The sequence below is a fragment of the Ochotona curzoniae genome, unplaced genomic scaffold, assembly GCF_017591425.1.
Source record: "Ochotona curzoniae isolate NIBS_2020 unplaced genomic scaffold, NIBS_Ocur_1.0 contig_2723, whole genome shotgun sequence".
NCBI classification, from domain to species: domain Eukaryota; kingdom Metazoa; phylum Chordata; class Mammalia; order Lagomorpha; family Ochotonidae; genus Ochotona; species Ochotona curzoniae.
Window position 1 is genome coordinate 5,932,478 of NW_024465573.1, and position 7,637 is coordinate 5,940,114.

The window sequence follows — 7,637 nt, forward strand, 5'->3', positions numbered from 1 at the left end:
CATGCTCAGCAGTATCGCACACACATACACAACATCATTACACACACACATGAGCATTGGGTATACACTGCACCATCACACATGCACACCACCAACAAACACACACACCAGCATGTGACAGATGCCACCATCACATCCATGCACACCAACATCACATGAATCCCCATGGAGACTTAGAGTGGTGTTACAGGTTGATGAGGAAGGTGGAATGGGTGCTGCACACGGTGCTCTGCACAGCAGGGGGCAATACACAGCAGCTGTTCCGCCACCACTATGGGGGAGATGGGAAGAGGAAGGTGACATCTCCAAGCTGGCCCAGCCAGAATCACCACATTCTTTTACTGTGTCTCTGCAGGGCAGGCTTCCTGGGAAGTGTGTGTGTGTCCGTCCTGCCTGGTCTTATCCCGGTACCCCCATTCCTGCTCTACAAGAGGAACATCCCGACCCTAACCTTTTGCTTCCCCATACAGGGCTGCTCATGGGTTAATGCTTGGCCACAGCAGGACTGCAAGAGGCCAGAATGATGGGGTGCTGGGAGTCAGGGGAGGGGGAAGGAGCACCTTGGAGCTGACATAGATTTGCATTTGCCCCACACACCCAGCACTGGAAGCAACAGGTGAGAGGTGTGATCAGGGAAGTAGCGTAGGCAAGTCAGGATGGGGTGGGCAGTAGTCGGTCAGGGTGGGGCTGGGGGAACGCACCTGCTGCAAGAACTCTGGGGTGGATGATGCCTGGATGAGAAGTGAGGCGCTTGGATAAGGCAGGGAAGGTGGGGGCTGTCTCTGGGGAACAGACGACACCTGGTGACAGGGAAACAGGAGGTTGTAGAGAAATGGGCTGGGGAAGAAAATCGTAGAATTTGTTTAGGTCACTGAAGTCCATCACAGTAGCAGAATCCCTGGCACGGTCATTTGTTGTCAACGATTGATTGATTGATTTGAAAGTCAGAGTTACAGAGGGAAGGAGAGACAAAAACTGAGATCTTCTGTCTGCTATTTCTTTCCCAGATGGCCACCATGGCTGGAGCTGAGCCAGTCCAGCTCAGGAGCTGAGTGCCTCAGAGAGTCAGGGATATCCCAAGCAGGGCATCGGGCTTAGTAGTGGAAAGAGGACTAGAATTTAAACTGTCCTGACTGTGACCCTGGGCAAACCATGTTGCCTCCCTGAGATTCAGTTTGCTTCTCCATCAAATGGGTCTTTTTATTTCTGTCTCTGTCATACACTGAGGCTGTACCCAGAGGTTATGCCAGACCTGGATGGGGCTTGGAGCAGGGCTTGGAGCATCCACCCCAATCCAGACTTGCAGGGCTGACTGTCCTCATCTCAGCCAGCTGTGCTGATCATGGCCACACACAGTGCTAGAAGATTCCATCTCTGAGCCACAGGCCCTGGAGGCTGTAGGGAGCCAGGGAAACCCCTCCGTGGGCTTGTGTGTGGGGTGCATTTTAAAGCAGCTGTGTGACAGGACTTTCCCAGGTGGGAGCAGCAGGCAGGGCATCCCAAAGCAGAGCCACAGGGGGGTAAATGTCCCATGGGCATCCCCGTGTGTTCAGTTAGGGTTGCGGGAGAGGAGGGAAGACTGCAGATAAAATGCCTCTGTCCCTGTGGCCATGCTTAGTTCAGGATTAGACCCGGGATGTGGTTCCAGCCGACAAAGAGCACAGGGAGGCTTGATGGGGAGAAGGGTTTATCTGGAAAAATCTTCCCTGCACTTAAAAGAGGAATTAGGGCCGGGTGTTGTGGCTCAGCGCGTTATGCCACCACCTACAATTCCAGCACCCTATGTGGGCACCACTTCCAGTCCAAGGCTGCAATCACTTAGACAGAGAACTAGTGCATGAAAGATATTCCTTCTCTTTCTTCCTGCCCCTGTCTCCCTCTCTCTGTAACTTTGCCTTTCAAATAAATATATACATCTTTCTGACCCTTCCAGCCATGTTGGGGAGCTGGTGGCTCCCCTATTTACCCCATGGCCTAGCACTGCCCAGGGGAAGAAGTGCTCTGGTGCACACAGTGACCAGGACAATGTCCCCCTTTGCCTGGACCCCTGCCGCCCATATGTGGAGACACCAGGACAAGCAGGTTTAGAGGTACACATGAGAATCGTATATGGCCACTAAGTGAGGAATATTGCTCTACACGGAAACAGATACAACCCAGAGCTAGAGAAGGCGGCAGCCACCAGAGGGCGCACGCTGTGGGAGCCCATTGACGATTTCAGGCGCAGGTGGGATGAGAAGTACCTGTATTGGTTACAAAAAGATTTGTAGAAGAAACCAAGATTTCTTCTAAAGACCTCACCGAAAATTCATACATACAAGGAGTCTTCAGACTGTTCTTCAAAAAGGCATATTATGAAAGCAGTGGACACAGGTTTAAAAAAAAAACCTGTCATTCTGCTCCATTTCTGCAAAAACTTTCTAAGGTAACCTTGTCAACCCGTGAACACACCTGGTGCTTGTTCACTAGCAGGGGAAATGGATACTCACAGCTCTGCAGGTGGTGCTGTGGATGTACATGATGGCACAGAAGCACACAGGGCAAGATCCTGGGGGTTGGGAATAGCATCCCTAAAGGCCCAAGGCAGTAAGTAACATCGGGTGTCCCAGGGAAGGATGGGCACGCATTTGGGCCAGACTCGCTGAAAAGGGGCCGGAAAGGCAGGCATCGGGTCAAGCCCACAGGTGCAGTTTATGTCAGCTCAGGAAGCCCAGAGCGCAGCAAAAGAGTTATTACCCAGGATGGTCTCCATTCAACCAACATCAGAAGCAATAAACAACAGCAAGAATGAAAGAAGAGAGACAATTGATAACCCAAGCCTGAAATGGCTCATAGGCTTCAGGATGGTATTTAGGAAGCCTTAAAAACTGGGATCAAGATCTCCAGGACACAGAGCCATCCCCCCTCTCTCATATCCACAAATTCATTCTCTCTCTCTCTCCCCCACCCCCTTATGGGACATCTCTCTCCATTTAGCTTCACATTAAGTACACAGACTTTCCTTACCTGAAAAATGGCTTCCAATCCCAGCACTCCCAGCGCCCAGCTTGGAAGCCCCTAGGAAAAGCGAATCTCTTTCTGTGCCCTGATTTGCTGGTCCAGCAAAGTCCTGGGGTGGTACCTGATTGAATTATGAGCTCATCCAGTTCAGTCACAGTTACCAGGGTTGATTGCCCCCAGCGGGCCATCCCTGGGTCCTGGGATGAGTGCAGTGTGGCCATGGGTGAGTGCACTTTTCTGGCCATGGGTGAGTGCACTTTTCTGGCCATGGGTGAGTGCAGTGTGTTGATTGGCTGCCCCAGATTTGGGGACAGTTACCTGTGATGGCCAGCGTGGCTGTCATTGTTTTTCTACCTACACTCTGTTACATGTTATGTCCAACAGACATAGCGGAGCAGGACACTCAGTAAGCCACACAAGACTAGTTCAAAGCCCTCACAAATGGTGTGTCACCACACCCATTGCCTCCAAGTCTGGCCATTAGTCTGCCTCTGTGAGAGGGACCAAAACCCCTTTGCTTCCCTGATGCCAGACTTGGAGCAAGACAGAAACCTTGCTTCTAAGGGGCTAAGCCACTGCTTATGAAGCCGGCATCCCACAGAGTTCGGGTTCAAATCATGGTTCTTATCCAGTTTCCTGCTAATGCGTCTGGGAAATCAACAGAGTGGGTCAAGCCCCTGGGCCCCTGTCAGTCATGTAGCAGATGGATGGAGTCCTGGGCTCCTGGCTTTGATTGGCTGAGCCCCTGCCTGCTAGTCACTTGTGAAATGAACCAGCAGATAAAACATCTCTATCTGCCTGTCTCTCTCCTCTCTCTGACTCACCTTATCTCTGACACTCAGACTTTCAAAATAAATAATAGACATTCCAGACAAAGAAAGAATAAAGAAGTCTTGGCTGCAGGAAACCACGCTGCCTTGGTTTGTTACCACCAAACACCTGAGCAGGTGCTGACCAACAGAGACTACATTGTCACCAAATGACTCTGTGGGCTCTGCTGTCCCTGGTCATGGATGCCATCAGCAGCTCTGGGGGTCGTGCACTCCTCACTGAGCCATGAGGGAGTGTCCCTGATGCTGAGGGGATGAGGAAAGGGTACTGCTCTCACACCCACTCTCATTTGGGGGCTGGGATGGCTCTCAAAGGGAGGACAGCATTGGCTGCTAAGGGCAGCATGTGTCCATTGGAGCTGCTTCTTCCCTCTGTTGTGGAAACTTCCTCACCCACCCTTTGGGTTTCCTGGCTCCTCTGCACCTGTTCGTGGTACTCGCTGGACAAGATGCTTGCAGGGAACAGAGGAACTGTGGGGTTGGTGTTATGTGCTTCCAGGGCAAGTGCATTTTCTGCTTGTCTGGGAGAGTCATGGCCACCCTGTGCCATAATAACTAAGTGACAGCTTCATGTGTATGATACAGGGAACTCAGGATCCCCCTTTCCTTCCCAGATGAAACAGAAATCCATGCCCCAGTGAATATAAAGTCATGGACTCCCCCATCACCGGCCCATGTGGGATCCTGTCTCCTACCCCATCCTCAACCTGCCTGGACCCTGAACAGCTGTGAGACCCGCCATTTGGGATGGGTGTGTCTTCAGTGTGCTATGGTCACCTGCCCCGTGGGACCTGCCTTCCCACAGCAGTTGTGCCATAGGGGATGGGAACTGGAGCCACTGACTTGAACATGATATATGTGCTTGAAGAAACACAGCATGCAAACCTCACTGAAAATGCCAGTGTAGGTTAGAATGTGGGCCCTGTGACACATGACTAGGTGGTAGTGTCTATTACTTCATGCATTTAGAATCTGAAGTCCAGGAACCATGTGCAGGCACCACAGTGAGAAAACCTGCTACATACGACTCCAGCAAGGCATGTAGGAACATGGGTTTAGTTCCTGGCTGCTCTGCCTGTGACCAAGCTCCCTCCTACATTAACTGGGAAGCAGAGAATGATGGTCCAAGTACCTGATACCCTGAAATCCAAATGGGAGCCCTGGGTGGAGGTCCAGGATCCTGTCTTCAGACTGATCTAGTCCCAGCTATCATTTGGGGAGGGGGAGTGGCATGAACCAGATATGGAAGATCTGCTTCCTGTCACTTAAACTTTCAAAGAAGTACTTGTTTAATTAAACCAAAAGAACACATTTCATCAGGAACTCCCATTGAGTTTTAAGTCACATTAAATTCTTAGTGAAGTATAAAGTAAGATTTCACTTCTCATTTCAGTTCACTGAGGGTAGCATGACTTTTGTACTGCACTGACTGTACCTCTGGGTGAGGGTGGGTGACACGGAGGGTTCTGACGCTAAAGTCCAGTCCACATGGAAACTCAATTGTTCTTTGTACGGTGTTACTTGAAAGGACTTAGAAAAGTTCAAGGCAAATGAAATCAAAGGATAAGCTTACTGTGACAAAAATGTTTTTGAAATTTATACATATGAGAGAGTCTACAGACAGTTACATAAAGTATTAAATTATTTTAGCATTTCAAAAGTTTCAAAAGCATACCCACCCTGAGCCACAGTGTCGGTGCTACTCCTACTGGCAGCCTGAGGTGCTGGCCAGGACAGCTGGACCTGGACAGGGCTCTGGAGCCTGCGGCAGACTGGTGCCAGCGGTCCTGAAGCCAAGGTGCTTGGGGTCCTGATTCCTGCCTGGAATCACGGATGGGTCTCTGCTCAGCCTTGGGCAGGAACAGCAGGCTCCTTGGGTTGCCTTGGGTCCCAGTCCCAGCACCCAGCAGCAGCCTTGCTTATGCCCCAAGTCCTGCGGGCTGGGTCCAGTGGCTTGGCCGGTGGTCCCAGTATCAGATGAGGATCTGGAGGGGGACTCAATCCCAGTTGACTGGAAAGGCCCACCTCATGAGAAAGTTAGAAACCCAATGCTCTGGGCAGAGCTGAGCCACCGTGCTGGGTTCACATGCAGGAAATCTGTGTGTAACCTGGAGGGAGTGTCGCGTGGGGCGGAGCTGTGAAGGGACAGAGGGTGAGGGTGTCCCCTGGAGGGCCCTGTCTCTTGGCCTTCTCTTGCCCCCAAATTCCTCTGATGATCCTGACAGACTCACTGTGGAGAGACCTTCCTTGTTCCCTTCTGTTGGGCTTCCAGGCCCCTAATCAGGAGCCTCCTCTATCCTCCTCATGCCCCCTGCTTCCCACAGGCTTGCTGGTTTCCATGGAAGGATGAGTCTCATTCTCTACCGCCTTAATTTTCATGTGTCTGTGACAAAATACAACTTGAGAAATTTTTGGAAGCTAATACAGTTTGGAAAATAAAAGTTAATAGCCAAGTGGATCCCAAAGTAAAAAATAAGCAGAAAAGGAGGCTTGAGGATGGGGTAACGATGGAAGACTGCTCAGGGCAGCATGCTGGGAAACAGAAAGCTGGACTGTGTCGTTTTCCAAACAAGTTTCAGAAATCACTTGCCACCTGTTCTTACCACCATGTGTCCATAATGTGACTTGCTCATCATTATCCTGGCTCATGTCACAGTTGCAGGCAATCCACATGTCACAACAAATCTATATGCAATATCATGTTAGTGGCACAAGCTGGAGTTGGCTACCCTACAGTCCAGGTGCCCATCACCTTTAGCCCAAACATACACTTAGTATGTTTGGAAGAAGTTGATAATAAGTGTACCCAATACACACACACACACAGCCAAAGATGATTCAGTTCTGTTTAGCTGGAAGTACTCAAATGTAGATAGAGGAATTAAGAAGAGGACAGAAAGGGCTGGCACTATGTGGCCTTCCACACCATGACTCTTTTCAGTCACACAAACTTCTTGTGAGCAACCTGGTGGTGATCTCAGGAGGCAATGATCATTGAAGACACCAGTGTCTTCCCTCAGCTCTGTAGATATGAATCATGTCCCTGATGGTGTCTTGGGCAACTGAACAGTTGGTCTCAGCGTCATGATGCCAGAAAAATGAACCACCTTTTGAGACCCATCACTCAGGGTTACAGGAGAAGGAATGGAAATTTCAAGTATAGACATTAAGAAGTACTCAAATGATTAAAGTTATTATTACTGTTTTAAACTAGAAATGAAAATGCCACTGAATGTCCTACATGCTTTCATGTCTCAAAACATTGACATCAATCCTAACGCCAAGCAAAGCAGAAAGCTCTTGAGGTCCTCATCTTTAATTGAAAAGAAGATTCTGGAGAACACTCCTTGTCATTTTCTGTGGCTCTGATTGATTCATGTCTTGCTCTGACTTCATAAAGAGCCATTGTTATGAATTCACATGTGTGTAAGCCCCTAGCTGGGCTCTGATTGGTCCTTGCCTTGCTCTGACCTCATAAGGAGTAACTACTGTGATGTAATTCCCAAAACCATATATCTAGCCATCTGCTGGGCCTAGGTTTTTGTCCACCTTACCCAGGGAGCTGTATTTGGTGACCTGTGTGACTTGGACCCATCTATCCTAGCGGTTGTGCTTGTTGGGGTGTGTGTGTGTGTGTGTGTGTGTGTGTGTGTGTTTGTTTGTTTGTTGGTTTCTTGTTCTATTTTGTGTATTCTTGTGCCCATTTTATTTAGTTTATTTTTTTCTTACCTATTTGTTGTTTTGCCCATTCTATAATTTTTTTTGCAGTTTTGTTTTATTTTGCTTCCCCCATTGCTAGTTAGCCAG